Source organism: Talpa occidentalis, unplaced genomic scaffold, assembly GCF_014898055.3.
Source record: "Talpa occidentalis isolate TD23 unplaced genomic scaffold, MPIMG_talOcc4v2.1 talOcc4.9, whole genome shotgun sequence".
NCBI lineage: Eukaryota > Metazoa > Chordata > Mammalia > Eulipotyphla > Talpidae > Talpa > Talpa occidentalis.
This window is the reverse complement of record NW_023605305.1, coordinates 45,295,176-45,316,818: the sequence shown is the minus strand read 5'-3', so window position 1 is coordinate 45,316,818 and position 21,643 is coordinate 45,295,176. Positions and strand designations below refer to the sequence as shown.

The window sequence follows — 21,643 nt, the reverse complement described above, 5'->3', positions numbered from 1 at the left end:
CTCTTTCCCGATTATATAGTCCATAATAGGATATCATCATAACTTCTTTCCAAAGTATAATATCCAGCCAATTAACCTCGAATACTTTTTAAGAAAGTTCACAATAGCAAAGATAATTGCATGGGTGTCAAAAATTGTGATTAACAATGTACAATAGAGTCCCATAAAATAAAATAATTCCTATCAAAACATTAACATTTATCATTTTGACTAATGACACATTAAAAAATTTAAAAATAAAAAAAAAATTTAAAATTTAAAAATAAATAACTGGATAAACAGTATATAGTCACTGCATACCAATTGTACAAATAAAATGAACATAAAGGGAAAGGAAAATACATTTACTTCACCACAAAATACATTTTCTATATTTAACACAGGAATGGAATATATCTCACAATACAGAAATTATTCTCTCCAAATACTTGTGAAAGAGAGAGGACAGATGGAATAAAACGCTTTTCTTGCCCCTTTGTGGTGTCACAAGGTTATTTAATGAACAGGTTTCTACTATATCCCCCTTACTAAAAAGTCAAAGCCTTTAAGGTTCAGTCTTTGGTAAGAAATGGCAGGAAAAACCTTTCACACATACAGAAATGGAGAAAATTGCAAAAGAAAGGGAAAAAAGCCCCCTTGACAGATAAGCAATAGCTCTGCTTACACAGTAATTTATGGTAATATCAGAAAGCTTTTGATAAAATTCACACATATTGCAGGGTAGGACATTGAAGAAGATAAAGGACTCAAAGAGATAGGTGGAAATTAAACCATTTATAGGAGGGGGAAGTATTTTGTTAAAAAAATGGCAATTGGTTTTGATAGTCATAACAATTTATGTAATTTCTGTGTGCATTAGGCACTTGCGGTATGAAAAAGTGACAGCCTAACATTTTCCCCATTGTTGCAAAAAGTCATTTTTAAGAATAATAAATATGCAAAGGTGTATATGTGTAAGTTTTTGTGCACACATACATATGTACACACACACTCACACATGTACTATCATTCCCAGGCATGTACAAAACAATTGCAATCCAGTAATGCTTGTAAGCTAAATTTCTATCATTTGACTAGTTTAAATTTCTATCATATGATTAGTTTAGAACTTTTAAACTATTATCTTTATTTTATTTGATAGCGAATCAATGCTCCAATAAAATAATTTTGCCTTTGGGGGTTAATATTGAAAAAGCAATTTAAAATATAGTCCTATAAATATTGAAAAGGATCTTCATACTAGATACACAGTAAATAAATGAAGAAATATTCACACAACTTGCTACTTCCTTTCTTGTTATCTGAAAAATAATGAGCTTTAATTTACATATTTCTCCATCAACCCCAGTAGCTTTTTTGAAGGTCAAAGCTTGGATATACTATATTTGTTATTTGACAAAATTTTATATTTTGAATTTTAAAGTGTATTCGTTGCTCTGCTTTTACTTTCTATATCAAGAGATATACGTGGCATACATGAATTTTTTTTTATATTTTTCAATGTCCATTTTCAATAAAGTAACTGACCTGCCTTTCTAGGAATTTCATTGTCATAGTCATTCTTACTCATTGATTACCAAATTCAGTTTCTGACCACAGTCATTATAAAGACCTTCACCTTAGGAAGCATAAAAATATTATGCCATTTATAAAAAGCATATTATGAGAACTCTGGTTATTTGTTTGTAAGAATACTAACAGGAAAATTTGGAAAAAAGAAATGCCAGTCTGTCTCATTTATCACTAACCAATTTTTCCTGAGGCAGAGCTTTAACGAGTAGTTCTAGAAACTTCTTAAACAATATGTGTCACTGACTGGGATGGCTGACCCTTTCAAGCTGGCTGATACTATTCAATAAAGATACTATCAGAGTCTGAAGTAACTGGTTTAAGTTTCTCCAGTGTTTTGAGGAAATATTTTGTGAGAATGGGAAGCGTATTTTAATGCCATTCACATGTTTTCCTGAGAATGAAAGCTGATCTGCAAGGGCGTTGAAAGCATTACAGGCTAATTTCATTGCAATTTCAGAGCCTGAGAGGCAGGTTGGGAGAATCAGGAGGAAGGTGGGGGGGGTTGGGGTTGTTCAAGAACACTGAGGTGAACACTGTTGACCCATTAGAAAATCACTAAGTGCTGAAACTCACTCTAGAAGCTCATGTTTTCAGTCTTTATAGCAATTGTGTAACTCTTGAAAATTTACACTGTCACTTTATTTATAGCAGATGTCTCTTAAAGCAAACATTTTTACTTTATACTATACAAATCTTATGGAAAATTGCAAACATAATGTGAAGTTCTGGTCATGCTGTAGAAATCTACAGTATTTTCTATAATGGATTTGAGCAAGGGGAAAAAACTGATACTGATCTAAGGCTGAAGGATAAAGGGTAATCAAAACAAGCTTCTGCAGATGCTTTTATGAAACTTGTTTTAAAAGAAAAGGCAAAAGTTGAAACTGGATTAAACCAACTAAATTAAATCATCTTGTATTCAAAAAACATTCTACACTTCAGAAAGCAGTGACCAGAAGCCAGCATGAGCCTTAGGAAAGACCCTTAGTTGTGTGAGCTATAAAAACTTTAAAAAAAGAAAATTTAAAAAGTTTTCATTGGATTTTCCTAAGTAAAACTTGTATTTGTTTCTCGTGCATCCAATGAAAAATCTAAACATTTCTTTTTATTTTTCTAGATAGTTCTGAATTTCAGTTCTCTTGTAACTTAATTTCGGGTACAGTGATCAAAATACATTTTGGGCACAGTGTTTTTGATGAAACAAAAAGGTGCAGCATCTGAAATTTAGCTATTTTTAGAAACAAATATTATGTACAATTTAAGAAAAGAATAAAATCTGCCTAGAAAGGCACCCCAGGAAATACAATGAAAGAAAACAAGAGATATTATAATTTACAAAAGTAAATATTATAATTTACAAAAGTGAATGTCAGCTTTAATTATCTGAGGCATAGTCCATCCAGCTCCAAATATTTACTCCTATAATTGCTCTCCTAATGAGAGAATTTAAAAACAGAGAATTATATAAATTTTGGAAGTTGAAATCCAGATAAGTAAGACTAATCTTTCTGAGAATTTGCTGTTCATTATGCATGGTTTGTAACAATACACATTTCAAAAAGGAAGTCATAAAAATAATGTGGCTGTTATATTTTCATGTCTTTACTGAGAGTTTAACCAATACAACAGCATAATCTCCTGGACTTCAAAAACACAAATCCATGACAAAGACATTAGATTAATGGAATTTGTAGTCATATATTTTTAACATATTTAATAAATTATCATTTCAAGATCAATATTCAAAATGAACCCCTGTGTGACAGTGTGTGGATTCTATGCTGTTTTGCATAAACGTCTGCAGAAAATTTTCACACTCTTCACAATTTGCTGATGGTGTTTCAATGGGTTCCTTACTATTATAATTCTGGTCCACAAATGAGGGTTGAAATATCTCTAACCTTTACAAATGTTTTATGTGGTACCATTGACATAGCTTTTATTGCAGATAAAATCTATGACAAATTTTCTGTATGACAGAAGAACATGATTTCATATTAAATTGTGATGATGGAGACATATTTCTCTGCTTGTACTTCTGAAATGTTTTGAATATAGTAACAGTGGGCAATACTTCCTTGTCTATTCATCAATAAAATCTCTACATTTACTTCATTTTTAATAGGTCTAGAGCTTCAGTAAATATTTCTTAAGAGAACTGAAAAATAGTGGAAAAATGTTGAGAATCCAGTGCACTTATAAAATTTCTGATCAAAACAGACAAAACTTTCAGCTGGTTAGACATAATGAGAAGCAGAAAGAGGAAGCCACAAAAGAGACTAGAAATTGAGTGTTTCCATGAAGGTATATAAGAGCTCAAGCAAAAGTTTCTCAAATATAAGTGTCAAGATAATGGTAGGTCCCTCTGACAGTCATTTCAAAGAAAGAATAAAGCCTATTATAGTAACTTTTATAGAGTTATAAAAGCACCTGAGTTTTCAGGGAACCACAGACTTGTAAAATGTTTCTGACATTCTATCAAAAAAATTAGTATTATGACATTGTCATAATACAAAATCATAGAGTCAAAGAATGATTGGAAGTAAATCCATAATAGCAGATTTTCTTTATCGAATTTCACATTGCATTCCAGACATCTTTCTCCCTTCTACCCTCAGATTTAGTGATCAAGAGAGCACATTATTTTTCTTGATCCCTTTTCCAGAAAATCTCTTGGAAAAGAAGATAATTTTGGATGGTCTATTTTTTTTTCAGGTTTTAGATGTGAAGAGTCTCAAATGTGTCCATGTTTGAGGACTCTTTGATATGGTATTGATCACCTCTCCAAAGTTAGGAGAGCATATCCCTTAAAATTGCCAGGATACATCACAAACTATGTCACGGACTTGGTGGATTGTATTAAGATCTTGAGGATCTGCTGCACTTGAGCCTCCATCCATTGCCTTAACTGCATGTCACCAGAGACTGCCCTAGACTCTTTAGGGAATAGGCCTTTAATCATAAGATTACCTTAAACCAGACCTACACTTAACATTTGGAGTAGCCAACAGTCATATAAATATGAGCTTCCCCCCAAAAAAAGGTAACATATGGCTTTAATTTTATTTAATTTATTTATTCTTTCAATTTATTTAAAATAAAATTCCTCACCCATTGCCTAAGCCTTTGGGCACATGTGCATAATAAAAAACATTGCTGAGCATAAATAATGTATGTTAACTGTGTCTATTAGGATTCCCCTCAAAAAGTCCATCAAAGTGACCTATTTTATAGTCAAAAGTCTCAATTGAAAATCTATTAGCAAAATAATTTTATTAAGTTATATGATACTTCTAACATCAATTAATTACATTTATATCCTGTTCTATGGTGTAATGACTTTTTAATATTAATTTTGATTTTAATTTAGGAGAGAAGTTATAAGTTTGCCTCAAGTTTTAGTGTTGAATGGTTTTTCCACATTTAGACAGTTTTCCATAAACTGAGTCCTTTTCCATTTTTCTAGTTAACAACTGGACATTTCAAAGCTTATCTTTTATTATTTGACTCATTTAATTGACTTTGAGGATAATAAAGAAACACAGTAAAATAGACAAACTAGAAATTACTACTGAATATATTTTATTTTGACCAGGTATTGTTCACATTTGGACATAAAACCAGTAACTTATTTTCACAAACATTGGAATTATAGTTCCTGTAACTGAGCATAGAAAAAGCCAATAAACTGAATTTAAAATAGAGCATGTTCATACTTTATATTAGTTAATCAAACCAACTAAAACATCTATAAAGGTCAACATTAAGTTTATTCATTCCCGCAATCAACAAGTTTCACCTCCAGTCCTTTCAACAAGAAAAGTAAACTGGCTCTGAAATTACCTGGGTCTGGATCTAAAATCCTCCCTACGTAGTTCATATATTTCTCTTTGGTTCTTGCTTCTTCATTTTAAGACAGAAATTGATGATGAAAAAAAGGTAGTAGAAGCAAAGTGCTTAAAACTGCCTCATATAAGTGATTGTAAATGTTTGCTACTACTATTACTATTATTATTCAACTTAATACTGTGATTTAAGTATTTCACTTTTAGCATATTCTATTTCCTCTTACTGTTTTGTCTTTGTAAATTCAATAAATTTCTTTAAGACTCAGCTAAGCACCAGTTCAAAGTGATCTGCCTCATCTGTGACTTATGTTGACCCTATATCTCATATTACAATTTAAGACATGAGTCATTTATTCTCTAAACATTTATTAGCCATAAAAAAAGTGCATGTTGCTTTAAGAAGAGGATGCTTGCTATATTTCTTTGCCTGAATATGACACGTAACACATGCTATAAAAACACAGCACAATTAATGTTGTACAGAATCCAAAGAGTTAACTGGTTACTGTTTATGACATCCTTTATTTTTGTTAGTCAAGTTAAAAACCACATTGCTCTACAAAGATCCAGTTTGGCTTTCTTTTGTTCTTGTTTAAAACAATAACTTGAGTTTCTTTAATGGTGACTCCATATGTGCCTTTAAATTGCAAAACATATTCTTGTGCACTAAAATTCTTCTGATTGAGTCCAACGAGGTCCAGAATTATATAGTTTTTCCCTCTACGATGTAGTTTCCAAAACAGGTTATATGTCTTGCTGTTGCATTACAGAATATAAATATAGCTCCTTTAACTTCAATTCCCTGAAGCCAAAACAGATATGCTTATTATTATCGACATAGTTAAGAGTTACAATTATTAGGCATAGCTTATATATGCAATATATGCAGTTTTCATTGTCAACAATGGAAGTTTTAATTATTTAATATTTATATATAGATTTAATTTCAGCCCATTAAGGATCTTGGATGAAGGAAAGGTAGTAGTCTAAATGATTAGATACCTAGAAAGTGATTTTTTTTTAATTTCTCAATTGTCTCATAGGTAAGAAATCTGGCTTATTGCTTTTTTTGCACAAACCAAAGTTCTGTTACTTTTTTCACAGGATCATAAAAGATTCAATAAATTCTGATTTGCATTTCAAATTCACCTCTTTTTTTCAGAAGGATATTACATTCAATGACAATTACATCACTGATCTCTTTAGCACTGGCAGTAGGAACCAAAGTTAAGCTCCTTCTGAATAAAATCCTAAAGGTGGAAGGGAAGGTAATATTATTCTTTAATCATAGTAACTTTTGATGATCTCTTTAATCCCTTTTTATTAATCAATATGTGTTCATTTAAGCCATTTCCTTTGGTTAGATGCTGCATATTATTTGTTCCCTATCATTAAGAAATATACATGTTGCTATTTTGCTATAGAAAAAAATTGGCCATGGTTGTGTGTGTGTGTGTGTGTATGTCTAAATGATACATATAAATATTTTGACATGTAGTACGGGGGAGAAAAGTAAATCTCGCTATTGAGTAAATGTTCTTATGAATCAATTGTAACTATTTTAGATTCTATATAATTTTTTCATCTATTTTGAAAGGAGTTACAGTCAACTCTATTGCGGAAACAATATAAAACTATAGAACTTATATTTCTGAAGATTAATACATTTTTCTGACTCTGTAAAGAAACAATCAATAGATCCACATAGAAGTCATTATAACAAGGTAGTATACACTTAATGCCGTGACGAGAAAATATCCTGATATGCACATAAGATGGACAAAAAAATAGAAGGAAAAGGAATGTTTAAAAGAAAGTAATGCCAATTTCCAAACAACTTAGTTATGCTACATTAAAGTAAAATAATTTTTTGTATAAAGTGGAGATTTCAACATATGTAATTTTCTAATTTGTTACTCAAATTGGAATCCTAGTTATTTTGTTTAAATTCATATTTTAAATATTTGAGTTATCCAGAAAAGTTATTAACCAATGATTATTTGTAGGACACTTGCATAAAGTGTTTATCTTAGAAAGTGTAGTGTTAAGATTGGGTAGAGAAATATAATCAGATCACAAAATAAGTGCAAACATCACATTTCTGTATTTTTAAATCTATGTATCAGCTTTGAATGCCCTGACCTTCTGGATCACATAAATTAAACCATTAAAGGACATATATCATTTTATGTAAAAAGTGGATACTTAAATAATTCTTCAATTACGTAAAAAAAATATTGTTACAGAGGGTATGGGGGAAGCAGAAAGAATAGCAGATTGCAAGTAGTAGGGTATTTGCACTGGCAGTTTGGTAGAGGTGAGTGAAGCAAGTGCACTTATAGAGGTGTGAAGCTGTACTCCCAAAATTAAATTATATAGTTACATAAATGATTGGAAAATCAATAAAATTTGAAAAAAAAAGTAAAGCAGGAGAATAAAGTGGTACTTAATAAACACTTATTAAATTTGATTGTGAGGAAGAGAATCAATGAGTTATTTAACTTTTTGTGACCAGAAAATTCCATAATTAAAAAAAAAGTAAACTGGTTACTTCAGCCAAAAGAGCTGATGGATTGACCATTATTTTAATTGTATATAATGCTGTGTGTATGTGGTTACAAGTTCAGAAAATCTAAAAACATTTCAAAAAGAAATCAAAATAAAAAACAAAAGCCACAATGCAATACCTGAAATATTTCTGGTAAATTTTGAATAAAAAGTCTGATCAAGTTAAGTATTGTGAAGTGTTTAGGAAGTTAGGAAGAAAGGTAGGAAATTTAAAGGTGGATTAAATAAATAATTATTCATGTCAAAATTGTGTGTATACTAATCATGTAATAAAGAGTAACTGGTATCAATAAAGAATTCTTGTATAAACATCAAGATAAAATTCCATTAATGTTTCTTTTTTCCGTCCCTGTTTAAATTTTTTATTTTGCCTGTTTTTAAGAAAATAAAGCATGAATTTTCCATTACTTTTTGAAGTATTGCTGTATGATAAAATGAAGTAAATGTTTTGTTTACTAAAACTGAATATTATAAGCTGTTTGTATTATATCATATGGATATAAAAACCTATTGATTACATGACATAGAATTCATATGATAAACTGAATCATGTGAACAGCTATCATTTTTATTTCCAAGAATCTGTCTGATTGTTAAAAATAAATCAGCAATGAGTTCACAGTTACTCCGTTTATGTTAAAGTACACACAAAGCTCTGTCTATTTCAACCAGAATAACTAAATGAAAGAAAAAATCTTTATCACTATCTAAACAATACCCATTCATTTAGGGTCTCCCCGGTGGCGCAGCGGTTGAGCGCTGGGTTGCGAAGCTACCCGCGGCCTCCGTGACGCCGGTTCGATCCCCGGATGCTCCCAGGACACCGGAGGAGGGTCCCACATGGCGCACAGACCTCTCCTGCCGCCCGCTGCTCCCCTCAGCAGTGTACTTCAGTCCTTCTGCCTGCTCTGCTCCCCACTCTGGCTCTGGTGAATTCTCTCACCCTCCCGCGCTTCTGACTGTACCCAGTGCATGTATAAACAAAACAAACAAACAAATAAATAAATAAATAAAACTTAAAAAAAAATAAAATAAAATAAACAATACCCATTCATTTAGATATTGAGAAGAAATTGTTTGATATGTACCGATGAAGAAAACATCCCATGTTAGATGTCTTGTCGACCAAACAAATATTTTTTTTAAGATTTAGTTTACTACCCATACAAGAGCTGGAGTGTAGGTCAGAAGTGTGGGGGTAGGGGATGAGAGGATTCACCAGAGACAGAGTGGAAGTGGAACAGGAAGACTACTGAAATACACTGCTGAGGGGAGCAGGGGGTGAGACAAGAGAGGTCTGCTGCGCCATTGTGGCTTAGCAACCTAGCCAGGGATCAAACTTCTGGTGTGGTGGCTGCAGATAACTTCATAATGCTGAGACTTAACTCCTTGCACCACCATGGAGGCCCCAATAAATAATTTGACTCAATTTTCCAGCTGAATGTCCGGGCAATATGTAGACACATTCAATAAATTACCTTACTTTTAAAAGATCTGGGTAAGTGCCAGGAAATTATTTACTTGTACTGAGATAATGCAGTTGTATATGACTTTGTAACTGTATGTGATATTAAGAAATGTAAATATGGGAGAGACAAAAATTTTCTTATTTTTAGAGAAAAAAATGCGTTAATACACTTGTGTTCAAAATTGTCTCTTTTCGGGCCTCCCTGGTGGTGCAGCGGTTGAGTGCTGGGTTGCAAAGCTGCCCACGGCCTCTGCAGTGCCAGTTCAATGCCCAGCCGCCGGCGAGGGTCCCACATGGCGCAACAGACCTCTCCTGCCACGCCCGCTGCTCCCCTCAGCAGTGTATTTCATCAATCTGTCTGTTCTGCTCCCCGCTCTGGTTCTGGTGAATTCTTTCACCCTCCGGCACTTCTGACTGTACCCAGTGCTTGTATAAATAAATAAATAAATCTTTAAAAAAAAAAAAATCGTCTCCTTTCCTTCAATGTATGTAGCTACTGAAAGAGACCACAGAATGTCTCCTAGTGGAAAAATAGACCAAAGGAAGGACATAGTTGGCAAGCAAGAGTAGAGAGCTGGTTGACAAGGCATAAAAAGAAAAGATCCCAGAGGCAAAAAATATGTGGGAACAGCAGTCATAGATGAAGGAATATGTGGGGAGTATACAAACTTGGAGAAGACAAAAAAGCAGATCACATCAAGTTTACAGATCTAAAACTCACACATTCCCTAGTCTTGGTGCTTTGTAATTTCAATATTCTAGATATATATATATTTTTTTTTTGCCATTATGCTCTGACAAAGTGCAGAGAGGTGAAAGAGAGTATGAATTTATTAACTGAACTAATCAGAAAGTTTTTGCCTAAACACTATCATTACAGGTTTAGGAAAATACCACTTTCGGTAGAGGCAAAAAATGTAAATTAAGGATTTGGTTTGATGCCACAGAGTCAAAAAATTATTTTCAAGTAACTACCACAATGTATTTGCCATTTTATGCACATGTTGCTTTAGACAGAAAAATAAATTACTAGAGAAAGAGAAACCCATCAGTTGTGTCTTCAAGAAAATGTGAGAAACTCAAAAAAATGTGTATAGATAATTTTAGTGATTCTGTTTTTTCTAAGGAAGAGTACTAATATTAGTCACAATCCACATTGTCTATTCTACTCTGTAGAAAGAATTGATCAAAAAAAGCCATCCACCTAGTTTTTCTGAAACTCCTTCCACCTAGTTTTCTTCCAAAAGAAATGCCACTGACTTGCACTTTCCAATGTCTGTTACAAAACCCCTAGGCAAGGCATTCACTGTACGTAATAATACAGAAAATAATGAAAATATGAAATAAAAGACAATAAAAAATTCTATTAAACTAGGCATAACCTTCCATAACTTTCTTTTCAAAACATTTAAGCATTTTCTTTATATTTTTGTACTTAAGACATCAACGGGTATCAGTAGAAAATTGAATACCTTAAATAACCCAGAGAGAAGAGAATATATGGGACCACATTCTAGAAAGGTGCCAGAAAATATTCTAAGAAGTGAAGTTTATTATAGTGTTCAGCAGTATTAAAATAAATAAATTAGCTATAAAAATAATAATAATACTGAACATATTGAACTGATTTTAGTATAACAGTTTCAAATGTTTCCAGCCAGGGACTTTTCTGACATTCAACTAAATTTCATAGACTTTGCTTTTTATTTCATTTGCCTTTCATACCCCAAGGCCAATGCTTAAAATAACTCCAGAATCAGGTTCCTTATATCATCCTCATCTGTGTTCCCCAAGACATTTCTTCTTTCCCCTATCTACCTACATCCCTCATCCATCAAAAGAACTATCCATCTCCTTTTCATTTGCACTACATTCTTTCTCACTCTCTACCCTTGAAATCCATTCTATGGGACCATGCTCTGTGTGAAAGTGCTATAATTAGATCCTTCTGGTTCATTTGGTAATAAACCCATCTGGATTTGATCCAATATGTATTAGTTTTATACTAAATCTGACCTATTATGGCTAGAATTACACTGAGAGTCCATTCCACAGTCTTTCTTTTTTCAATTGTGAGCAGTCATTCAAGGATTCTAGGCAGTAAACTATGAAAATGAAGCTTACATTAAGATAACTTAAACAACATATTATTAGGTGTGACTTTTCTGGAGAAGAATCAGGGACAAATACAACCTGATTTTGTCACCTGCTAATTAGAATAGTAGCTCTCAAACAATTTAACCAGTGTCCATTTTAACATGGCAAATGGTCCTGAAACTCACTTACCTTTCCTGGTGCTCATTTCCTTTGGAAATGTTACTCCTTGAGAACTATTAAATATCACTCACTGTAAAAAATTAAATTTGGGGGAGGAGATTAGGGTTAGATGATATGGGCAATTTACACGTGATTCACAATGCATATCTTAGTGTCAAGCTATTATACGATTAGAGGACAGAAAATTAGTGGTAAAGTTATGCCTTGCTACCCACTACAACAAAGTGGATAATGATGATGCTAAACTGAAAGGAACTTATATAAAATAAAGCCAAGAATAATAACTGAAAATTACCACCACTACAATATAGTCTTCGTAATGTTCTTACCAGCAACCTTCCTGAGGTTTGCAGGAATGCCATGCTCTCTAGAAGCTTCTAGGAATTGCAAAGCACTGTGTGGCCACCAGACTTCTTAATAGAAGAAAGAAATCTATCAAATCTAGCATTTTATAAATTTTGGTTTAAAAATACTAAATTATGGTAATCCTGATTAAATTACATAGTATTTTACTAGTAACTTGGTTTTAATTATATACTAAGATGGAATTCCTATAGAAGTGCTTGTCAGTGCTCCAAAAGGACAAAGAAAAAAGTCACACAATTGTAGCAGTTTACAGACTATCTCTGGATCGATCAAGGAACTTAACTTTTTTAAAATCTCATTCACCTTCTGAGACGCTGAAAAATTAGATATACATTTGTTTGTTATGGTAATAGAGAATTTTTTCAAGGATCATATGTGCCTCATTTGGATGACAACTCTGTAACCAAATACTACAACTCACTTTTGGTTCCTAAATATGCATTTGTGCTCAGGATTTCACTGGATCAAGCTGCATTCCCTTAATTGTCTAAGACTAATAAGAAGTGTGTACTTCCTAAATAAATGAAGGGACCTCCTGAGTAAAGGTCAACCAATGCCATTTGAAATCTGGTGAAAATTTGTTTGAATAAAAAAAATGGTGAGAGAGTTAAGTGATGTGACAAGCTAGCACTGATACACCAAACTCAAAAGAGGCTGATTGTCATTTAAGTTGTGAGCTGCAATTTAATTTCCACAAAGCAACTTCTTCTGTCCATTAAATTAATTATGTTAATTTAAACTTTATTAGTTTTGTTGTTTTTATTGAATTGAACTTGTAAAATGGTTTTCCTTATACATAGCTATATAAAGCTGATAAGTACACAGAGTTTATACCTATTTTTATGTTTAAACGTGTTTAAGTAATACTATAATAAGAATAATTAAATCAAAGCTTAGTATCATTAAGAAACTTTGCTCTTAAAAAGGGTCTATGCAATAGTGCCCTAGTCTGTGGCACAGAGAAGCCGTTATGTGGCCTAGTCACAGTTTGTCACAGCTAATCCTCAAAAGAACAAAGCCATAAAATGAATGGCGCAGACTGAACCTATGGAGAAAATGGGCACAGAGATTAGAAAACATTCTGTAGTCAGCTGTGAGGATTATAGTATGGAACTGCTGAACAAAAAGCTTCCCCATGGCCTTTGAAGATTTCTAGAATATTATCACCAGGGAAACTCAGACAACTAGCACTCCCTGGTTCTTCTAAAGAATCCTACAAAAGCTCTAAAAAATTTCTCTCAAACTTCCAGAAATAATGTATTTTGCCAATTCTCCCTTGTCCTCACATCAAAGCAAATACAAAGTTGGGTTTACCTTCGTACTCTTGAATTAGAACCCTCCTCAACTTTTCCATTGTCACTGCCATTGCCAAAACCTGACTCCACTTCTTGACTTTCCTCCAATGTTTCTTTACTGTGAACCCTTCCTCCACTTCAATCCATTTTACACCTGTTTGCTATTTCCACGTCAAAGTTCAGATCATTTTGTTTGCATGATCTAGGAGCAATGAATGTTCCACATTGCCAACTAAATCAGGCACTCAAGACAATCATTCTGTTGCTCAAAGTTGTTTACAAAGTGGCGTCAATTTCTTACCGAATGTTTCCCTATATATCCTACACTTCAACAATACATTATTGTTAAACCTATCACTTTTCACAACACTGTGCATTTAAACCAGCTGCTTCTTTAAAAGGAAATGCTTTCTCCAATATCCAACTGTCATAGGACCATTTCCTTAAGAAAGAGACCCTGAGACCCTGAAATGTATTTATAGGGGTTTGGAGAATCCTCTCTAGGGTGGTATCTATAAAAGAGCAAGGAAACAGGATTGCTTGGGCAATGAAGTTAAACTTGGACAAAATTGCAAGTGTATTCAGTTGATCTTAGTGAGAACAGGAAGAACTAGGAAGGCATTTCAGAGATGTCCCTAATCTAAGAAAGCATTCAGGCAGGTCTTTGTATCTGTGCCTACCAGTCATTGGATGTAAGCTGCCCTGAAAATGTAGCACAGCCTTTGGCAAGGCAATTTTCTTCAACTGTGGATAAGAGAAAGGGAGGTAGTTATCTGTGAACAATCAATAGTCAACAATCAGGTGCTAAACATAGATATGCATAGCACAAATCATCATCTCAGCTGACCCCTTGTGCAACCCAGATCTATTTGCTTCATAAAGCAGGCTCACCCTATCTAGGAAAAATGTCAGAATTGTGGTTGATCTCCTTTTTAACTCATAAGAGAAGGTTGGTGAGTCAAAGGCATACCCAAGATACATATGATATTCATTATCCTTCCTCCAGTATTTGTTGTAATTCTCCTACTCCTACCTAGTCTAGATCTCTGTCTGCTTAGGTAAGCTACTTTGTAGGGTGCACAAGACCCTAAACCTTGAGAGACCTGGCCCCCTGAGAAATTACTCAGGCCTTCATTGCTCCACCATTTGATTTTACCATCAAATTGTGATAGGGAGTGCCAAAAAATGGCCCAGTGGATCACAAGGATATCCATTCTATTCTTCTGTACTCCTATGTTGTAATACCAGCCCTGCTTCTTCCTAATTTTAGGGACCAATTAACCTACAAAACTCACCACTGCTTTCCTTGTCTGTTGGTTTCTTGGAAAAGGAATTTGATGTGACTAGGTAGGAATCATCACATAAGGTTTACTTATTTATTTATTTATTTATTTATTTATTTATTAATTTTTTACATCATTGTTCCTTTTTAAACAATGTTTGCTCCCCCCCATGCAGGTATAGTCCCAATAAAATTTCTTTCACCAATTCACCTGTGCACCATCACCACAGTCCCATGTGTTCCTCCCTCTCTCCCTCTGATCCCTCTCCCTTCTCCTCCCCTGCAGAATGTCTCTGGTTTATAATTGTCTGTTTCTGTTTTGTTGTGTTGTGTTTTGTATTGTTATTTTCCCCCCTGCTATCTGATTTTGTTCCCCTATATTCCTGCTATAAGTGAAACCATCCAATATTTTTATTTTTCCTTCTGACTTATTTCACTAAGCATAATTCCTTCTGGCTCCATCCAAGTTGCTGCAAGTGACATTAGTTTATCTTTTTTGATTGCTGAGTAGTATTCCATTACATCACATAAGGTTTAATGGAACCCATGTGATATCCCTTGGGTAATCTCTGAGAGCAAGCATTGCTACACATATAAAGTCTAGAGTTACAAATAAAAGAAGCACAAACTGCATAAATAGGTCACTGCAAAAGATGATAAGTGAGGCCACTTAGATCTCTATGCCTTGATCCCTAGATTATATATGCCACCTATGGGGTATGAAACATCATATAACAGTCATTCAATCAAATACTGAATTCCATGGGGCTGTACCTATCCACAAATTGGCTCCTCAGTTGTACCTTCCAGATATTGTTCAACCAGTAACCACTGAATTGTCAGTGTGTAATAAGACCAGTGTACCCCATCATAAGCTCACTATCTCCATTGTTGCAAAGTTGTTTCTTGCATTGTTGCAAAGTTGTTTTCTTTGGTCCAAGAAAATTTTAATCAGTTTTCTATGTTGATGGCTCAAACCATCAAGCAGTGGTATTGGCTGAAGTTCTATAAACTAGAAATGGAATAAGGAAAAATATGGAAAATTGAATATGCTCAGACTATGTTATTCATTTCAGTCAATATCAATCTCAGTCCTTTCCAGAGTAAAAGGAATTCTGTGGAACTAACTTGTCATCAAATCGGTTGGTGATACCCTGAAAGACTGGAGTTATATCAGAGGTTTTTCACTGGTTTCTGTTGACATCATTGTATACCATTCCTGCCCAGTGAAATAAGCCAGAAAGAAAAAGAAAAATACTGGATGGTCTCACTCATAGCAGGAATTTAGAAAACCTAAATAAGGGACCAGGAAAAAGACTAATTATAATAAAGAAAAAATCAAAATCAACAAGCAACTATAAACCAGAGACACACTATGGGGGGTTGGGGAAGAAGAGGGATTAGGGTCAAAATAATGGGGGGCCAAATTGTATGGGGAATATAACCAAAATGAAAATGCATACATTGTGCAAAAATGAAAAATGATGTAAGAATTATATAAAATAAAATATATTAAAAATAAAAATAATAAATAACAATAGTAGTTAGATCAGTCTAGAGAAATAGAAATAGACTGAGTGATGTTGCCCAAATGATTCATTTGTAACATTCCTATAGTGGGTACTCTGGTGGAAATAAATGCAAAGAGAACCAAACTTTGTGCCCACACACATACATCTACTTAGATGCCTCTTCTGTAAACCTCTTATTCTGAATATGCCTTTCTTTTTCTTTTCAAACCATGTAACTAATGAACTGAGTCATTGACACTGTCCACAAGCCCAGATGTATTCTTATCTGGAGCCATTTCTCTTTCCACACAAAATACTTCACTGTGTTCACTGACAAAAACTGAACTTGATGAGTGCATTATTCTTTGCCACACTCTTCTGGGACTATCCTTGAGTTGAGCTCTAATAGACTTGCATCCACCTTCCAAAACAAATGAATTACGAATTATTCTCTTCTATCCATGAGCCTTGGTCATAAGGGACAACACCTCACGTGACTATATGTGTGAGCTAAGGGAAAGGCAATAATGCAACTGTGATAGGTGACATAGGATCCTGGATCATTTGTTCAAACCTCTTACTTGCATCTTATGGCACTACTCACACTCCATCCCAAGTGAAATACTTCCATGTTATGATGGTCTTATAACTCAGAGGGTCTATGAGAATCCAGTTCACAGTGAGGATCTCTGGATCACTGAGAAATTTTTATTGCATGATCAAATTATTTATGTCTACCAGAACTCAACAGCACAGAAGTTGCTGTTTATGCAACATATATCAACAGCTCTATGATGTAGCTGACACGACTAGGTCCAGATAACTACATGTCTATGTTGTGATTCTATTTTAGTTTTACCCTACATATATCTATGTAGGGTAGATAAAAGGGTAGAAAAGATTGTATATTCTAAGTGGCAAGACTGCTTGAAGTCTGAATTGTGCAGAGCATATTCTTTAAAGGTGGCATTCTTTGGTGTCACTAAGTAAAGGGGTTGGAGCAATAATCCTAAGAGTGTAATATATTACTTCCAGTACCTAAAGCCTAAGAGGTACCACATTGATGTCTTAGTGGTAGGAGCATAAGATGCAATCATTTATCCTTGTCTTAGAAGGAATGTCCTGGCATGCACTAAACTCCTAATTATTTCAACAATGATTCAGTTCCTGAATCTTTGTACTATTTATCTCCAATCTTTTAGAGTGCACATTCCTACTTAGGCCTTCATTGCACTTGCCATTCTTTTCCCCCATCTACTCTGGTTAGCATGTTATCAATATAGTATTCCTACGTGGTACTATGTGGCATATATAAATTGTTTTGATCCCTGCAGGTTATATACTGATAGAGAGCTCAAAATATGGAGCAAGACAATAAATACATACTCTTGTCTACCTTATAAGAATTCACTTTACTCTGGCCCTCCTTTATGAGGATGGACAAGAATCATATTATAATTCAGTGATAATATCCTATGTGCCATTAGCCATGTTAAATATTTGGCAAAAATAGCACATATAGCATAGTAACTTCAATTGGTGTTACTACTGGGTTGAGTATACAGGTCTGTTTTTATCTTTTAGATTCCATCTGTGTTTCCATAGAAACTAGGTTGGTGAATTAAATCAAGGATATGATGGATACCATCACCCCTACATCCTTGAGTTCTTTAACAGTTGCACTAATATATGCCATTCTTTCTAGGATGCAGTATGTGTGTGTGTGTGTGTATATATATATATTTTTTTTTTAAAGATTTATTTATGTATGTATACAAGAACTGGGGTCCAGGCCAGAGGTGTGGGGGGTAAGAAGATTCACCAGAGACATAGTGGGGAACAGAACAGGCAGATCAACTGAAACACACTGCTGAGGGCGACTCAGGAGAGGTCTGCTGTGCCATGTGGGCAGCTCCCTGGCCGGGGATTGAACTCGTGCTGCAGTGGCTGTGGATAGCTTCCTAGGTTGTGTTTTAACCCCTTGAACCACCAGGGAGACCCAGTATATATTATTTTGATCAACTATCTTGGCTAGGATTTTTGAGGAGCAGTTTCAGAGGCTTCTGGCTGGCCTTGCTTATGATAACTCACATTCCTTAGTATGAAAGTTTCAATGTGAGGGGCTTGCCAACTGCCAAGTATGTTAATTTTGGGACCTCATATATGACATTCTAACAGGTACCCCTGATATCAAGATCAACTGAAATCCTATGTCCAATAGTCCTCAAAATGTAAAAAAAAAAAAAAAAAAACAAAAAAAAACAAAACACTTTATCTATTACACAGTAGTATGTATACTTTGGGAGGAAGAACTAGGGTATTAATTATTACCTTTTTGCTATAGTAACAGGGTCTTTCTTTCTAAGATCTTCAGTCAGTAATGAGTCCAGGTCTGAAAATAGACTCAGTTGAAGAAATTGAACAAGGGATATGATTTTTTATATGACAGCTTATATAACCTAATTTATTCTTAGGTTAACCTTAGATTACCCATATGGACTATCATTAGGTTATCCTTATGGTTATCATTAGCTTTGGGTATGAATTTTTCCTTTAAAATTGTACGGATAAAAATACTCTTGTCATTGACCCATTAATATAGAAATAATGTATTCTATAAATCATTTCCATTGCTATTAACAAGTCAACATCTTCCCACATCCTGGTCATCATTTCAATCTTCCCTTGTATCATATCATATAATGCTTCCAAAGTTTCCATGATTTGAGGATTTTGTTATGAGAGTAAAGTTCTTTCCCCCACTTAGCAGATTCTGAACTTATCCATTTGATTTACTATTGTTATTTAAGTCTATGTGTTGGTTCTTGTGGCCAGAGGGAAGGAAGGTAGGGTTAAATTCAGAAGGCATATATGCTGAAACCTCTACATTTGAAACCTCTACATTATCTTGGAGCAGCAGCCTTCAACTGGGATCACTTCTGTAGTCTCAGAAGTTCAGAGAATCTAAGGAGTGAAGAATTTTAGCACAAACATTCAGATGCACTTAACCCACTTTGTTTTTTTTTTTTTTCGTTGTCATAGCAAGTTTGCTAAGATGGAGAATTCAACTCCCTCTGGAATTTGTTAATTTTATAATTAAGCACTAAGTTGACCCTGTGTCTTCCAAATATAGGAAATGTGATTTTCACACTTACCTTCTAATTGGTGATTACTCTGAGACTTCATAGGCTTTCCTCAATGCATACATTCCAAACAGTATCACGTATCTAATACCGTAACACTTAAAATTTCCCTCAAACTTCTTAAACACCTGAGATCAAAGTATTTCAGGCATTTTGACCGCAGGATAGAACTGAGTAAAAGACTCCAGAAAGGTTGGCTGTCTGAAAGAGAACAGGAGGACCTTGAGCCTTTGAGGTTAAAGATAAGATAAAGAGGTATTTCCATATGATGAGGGTTATAGGGAGTAAAGTAATACTGTTAAAGTCAAACTTTGTCTTGTTTGCTCTTTGACCACATCTTTCCATCAATGATCAGAGGACTGCCTTTGAGCCGTATCAGAAAACCTACCACAAGGCTCACTCTGCTTTTAGAAAATAAGGTCAAAAGAAGTAATGAATGGCTCTGTGGACATTTTTTCCAAATTCCTTGACTAGGTAGCACTGCAGATAGTAAGGATCACAAATACTCTTTTCTAATCAAGATTGATTCATGATATATGTTTATATGTGTGGGGGTGGGGTGTACGTATATATGTGTATATGCATACATACACACATCTTTATCATGTGTGTGCACATACACATGTGTATTTACTATGCTTATTTTGTTTATCTATTGTATTTATAGAAAAACACATATATTCCATGTGTCAATGGCTCAATATATATTTTTTCATTTTAGGATTTTTTAATATTTCCTATTATAACGGATGGGCTTTGGCATCAGAATATCTGAGTTTGAATCCTGTGTAAACCAATTATGAGCCATCTTTGAATATTCACTTGAGCTGAGTTTCCTCCTCTATAAAACAAAAGATAATAGGAAAAGCTGTGCTAGCACTATCTTAATGATCAAATTAAGAAATCAATATAAACGGATAAGTCACTACCCCTACAATTAGTTGTGATAATGACAGGCCAAGTTCAGTAACTTCGTAAAGAACTTTGTAAAGGCAATTGTTGATAAGGATAAGGTCTTCTCGTCAATACTTTATTTGGGGCAAGTGAAAAACCCCATCATGCTCTAAATGATTATTTTAAGTAATAAAAGTGCTTTAGAAGAAAAGTCTACTATTAACCCATTGACTGATTGAATGGTTGATGTTCATGGTGATTATTGGTTAATGTTCATAGTGTCAAAAAGTTGATGGAGAGAGCATTTTAGTTGTCAAATATCTATAATTTTATGTCACTTATTTATGAAGAAAATCTCAGGGTCTAAAATTCATATATGGTCCATTGATTTTTTTCACAGTGGTACCAAGGTAGCTCCAGGAGAAAGGATTTATATTTTTTTCAACATATTATGCTGAAATAACTAAATATCAGTGTGTGGGGGGAATTAATCTCAATCTTACCCTAATGTGCATACACAAAAATGCTAATTCTAAGTGAATCATAGATTAAAGCAAAAAGCTAAAACTACAAATCTTCTAGAAAAAGATAGAGAAGGAAAACTTTTTCCCTTCAGAACTGCCAACAATTCTTAAGAAAGTCAGGAAAACTATAGAAGAAAAATGATTATGTAAACCTTACCAAAAAATCTGCTTTTTGAAAGACACCTTTAAGAAATGAAAAGATAATCTATAAACTGGGGAAAGCAGTCACCATACATTCTAGCAAAGAACTTGAATTCAGGCTATGTTAGAACTATTTCAATCAATAATAAAAAAATGAAATAATAATCAGCAATAAAAAGGAACAAAGTGCTGATATGAATGACTTTGAAATATGTTAGGCTGACTGAAATAGACAAGCAGAAAATCTACAGACCTTGTGATTTTATTAATGTAAAGTCCTAGAGCAGATAAAACTTCTCTATTGTGAGGGAATTGGATCAGTATTTGCCTGGGGTTGAAGATGGGTAGAGGAATAACTGACTACATGAAGGAACTGTTAGGTGTAATACAAATGCTTTATAATATCTTCATTGGAGAGGTTTCAGTGTTTACAACTCTCAATTTGTTAAAAGGTGTGTTAATGATAAGTTGGCATTTTTTTTTTTTTTTAGTGGAAGTCCAATTATGTTTGTGCTAAGGGAATCCTCTGATAATATTTGTGACCACAGGTTGTACCCTTGTTTATTGATGGAATGAGTCTAATGTAGAATACAGATCTGGTATTAGTAAAATTCTATTCTAGTGCAAGCTCCTTCATGTGTCACTGTGAACTTGGGCAAGCCATTGTGATCCTGGATTCTTAACTGTAAAACTGGGAATATATTTAAACTAACATTTATTGAATACCTACTATAACCAAGGACTCTGCAGGATA

The 21,643-nt window shown here is 34.0% G+C and overlaps 1 long non-coding RNA gene across 3 annotated transcripts in view; it reads right to left on the bottom strand.

Moving 5' to 3' along the window:
* Nucleotides 1-5,217: 5,217 nt before the first annotated feature.
* Nucleotides 5,218-21,643, bottom strand: part of LOC119235394 (uncharacterized) — a 37,099-nt gene continuing 20,673 nt past the window's right edge. For 2 of the 3 annotated variants that reach the window (XR_005122838.2, XR_005122837.2), the window contains exons 4-7: nucleotides 19,343-19,531; nucleotides 18,519-18,579; nucleotides 11,743-11,803; nucleotides 5,218-6,222 (exon numbers count right to left, since the gene is read on the bottom strand). This is a non-coding gene — a long non-coding RNA (uncharacterized LOC119235394). The remainder of the gene's footprint in view (nucleotides 6,223-11,742; nucleotides 11,804-18,518; nucleotides 18,580-19,342; nucleotides 19,532-21,643) is intronic. The other variant, XR_008550397.1, reaches the window with a different exon arrangement.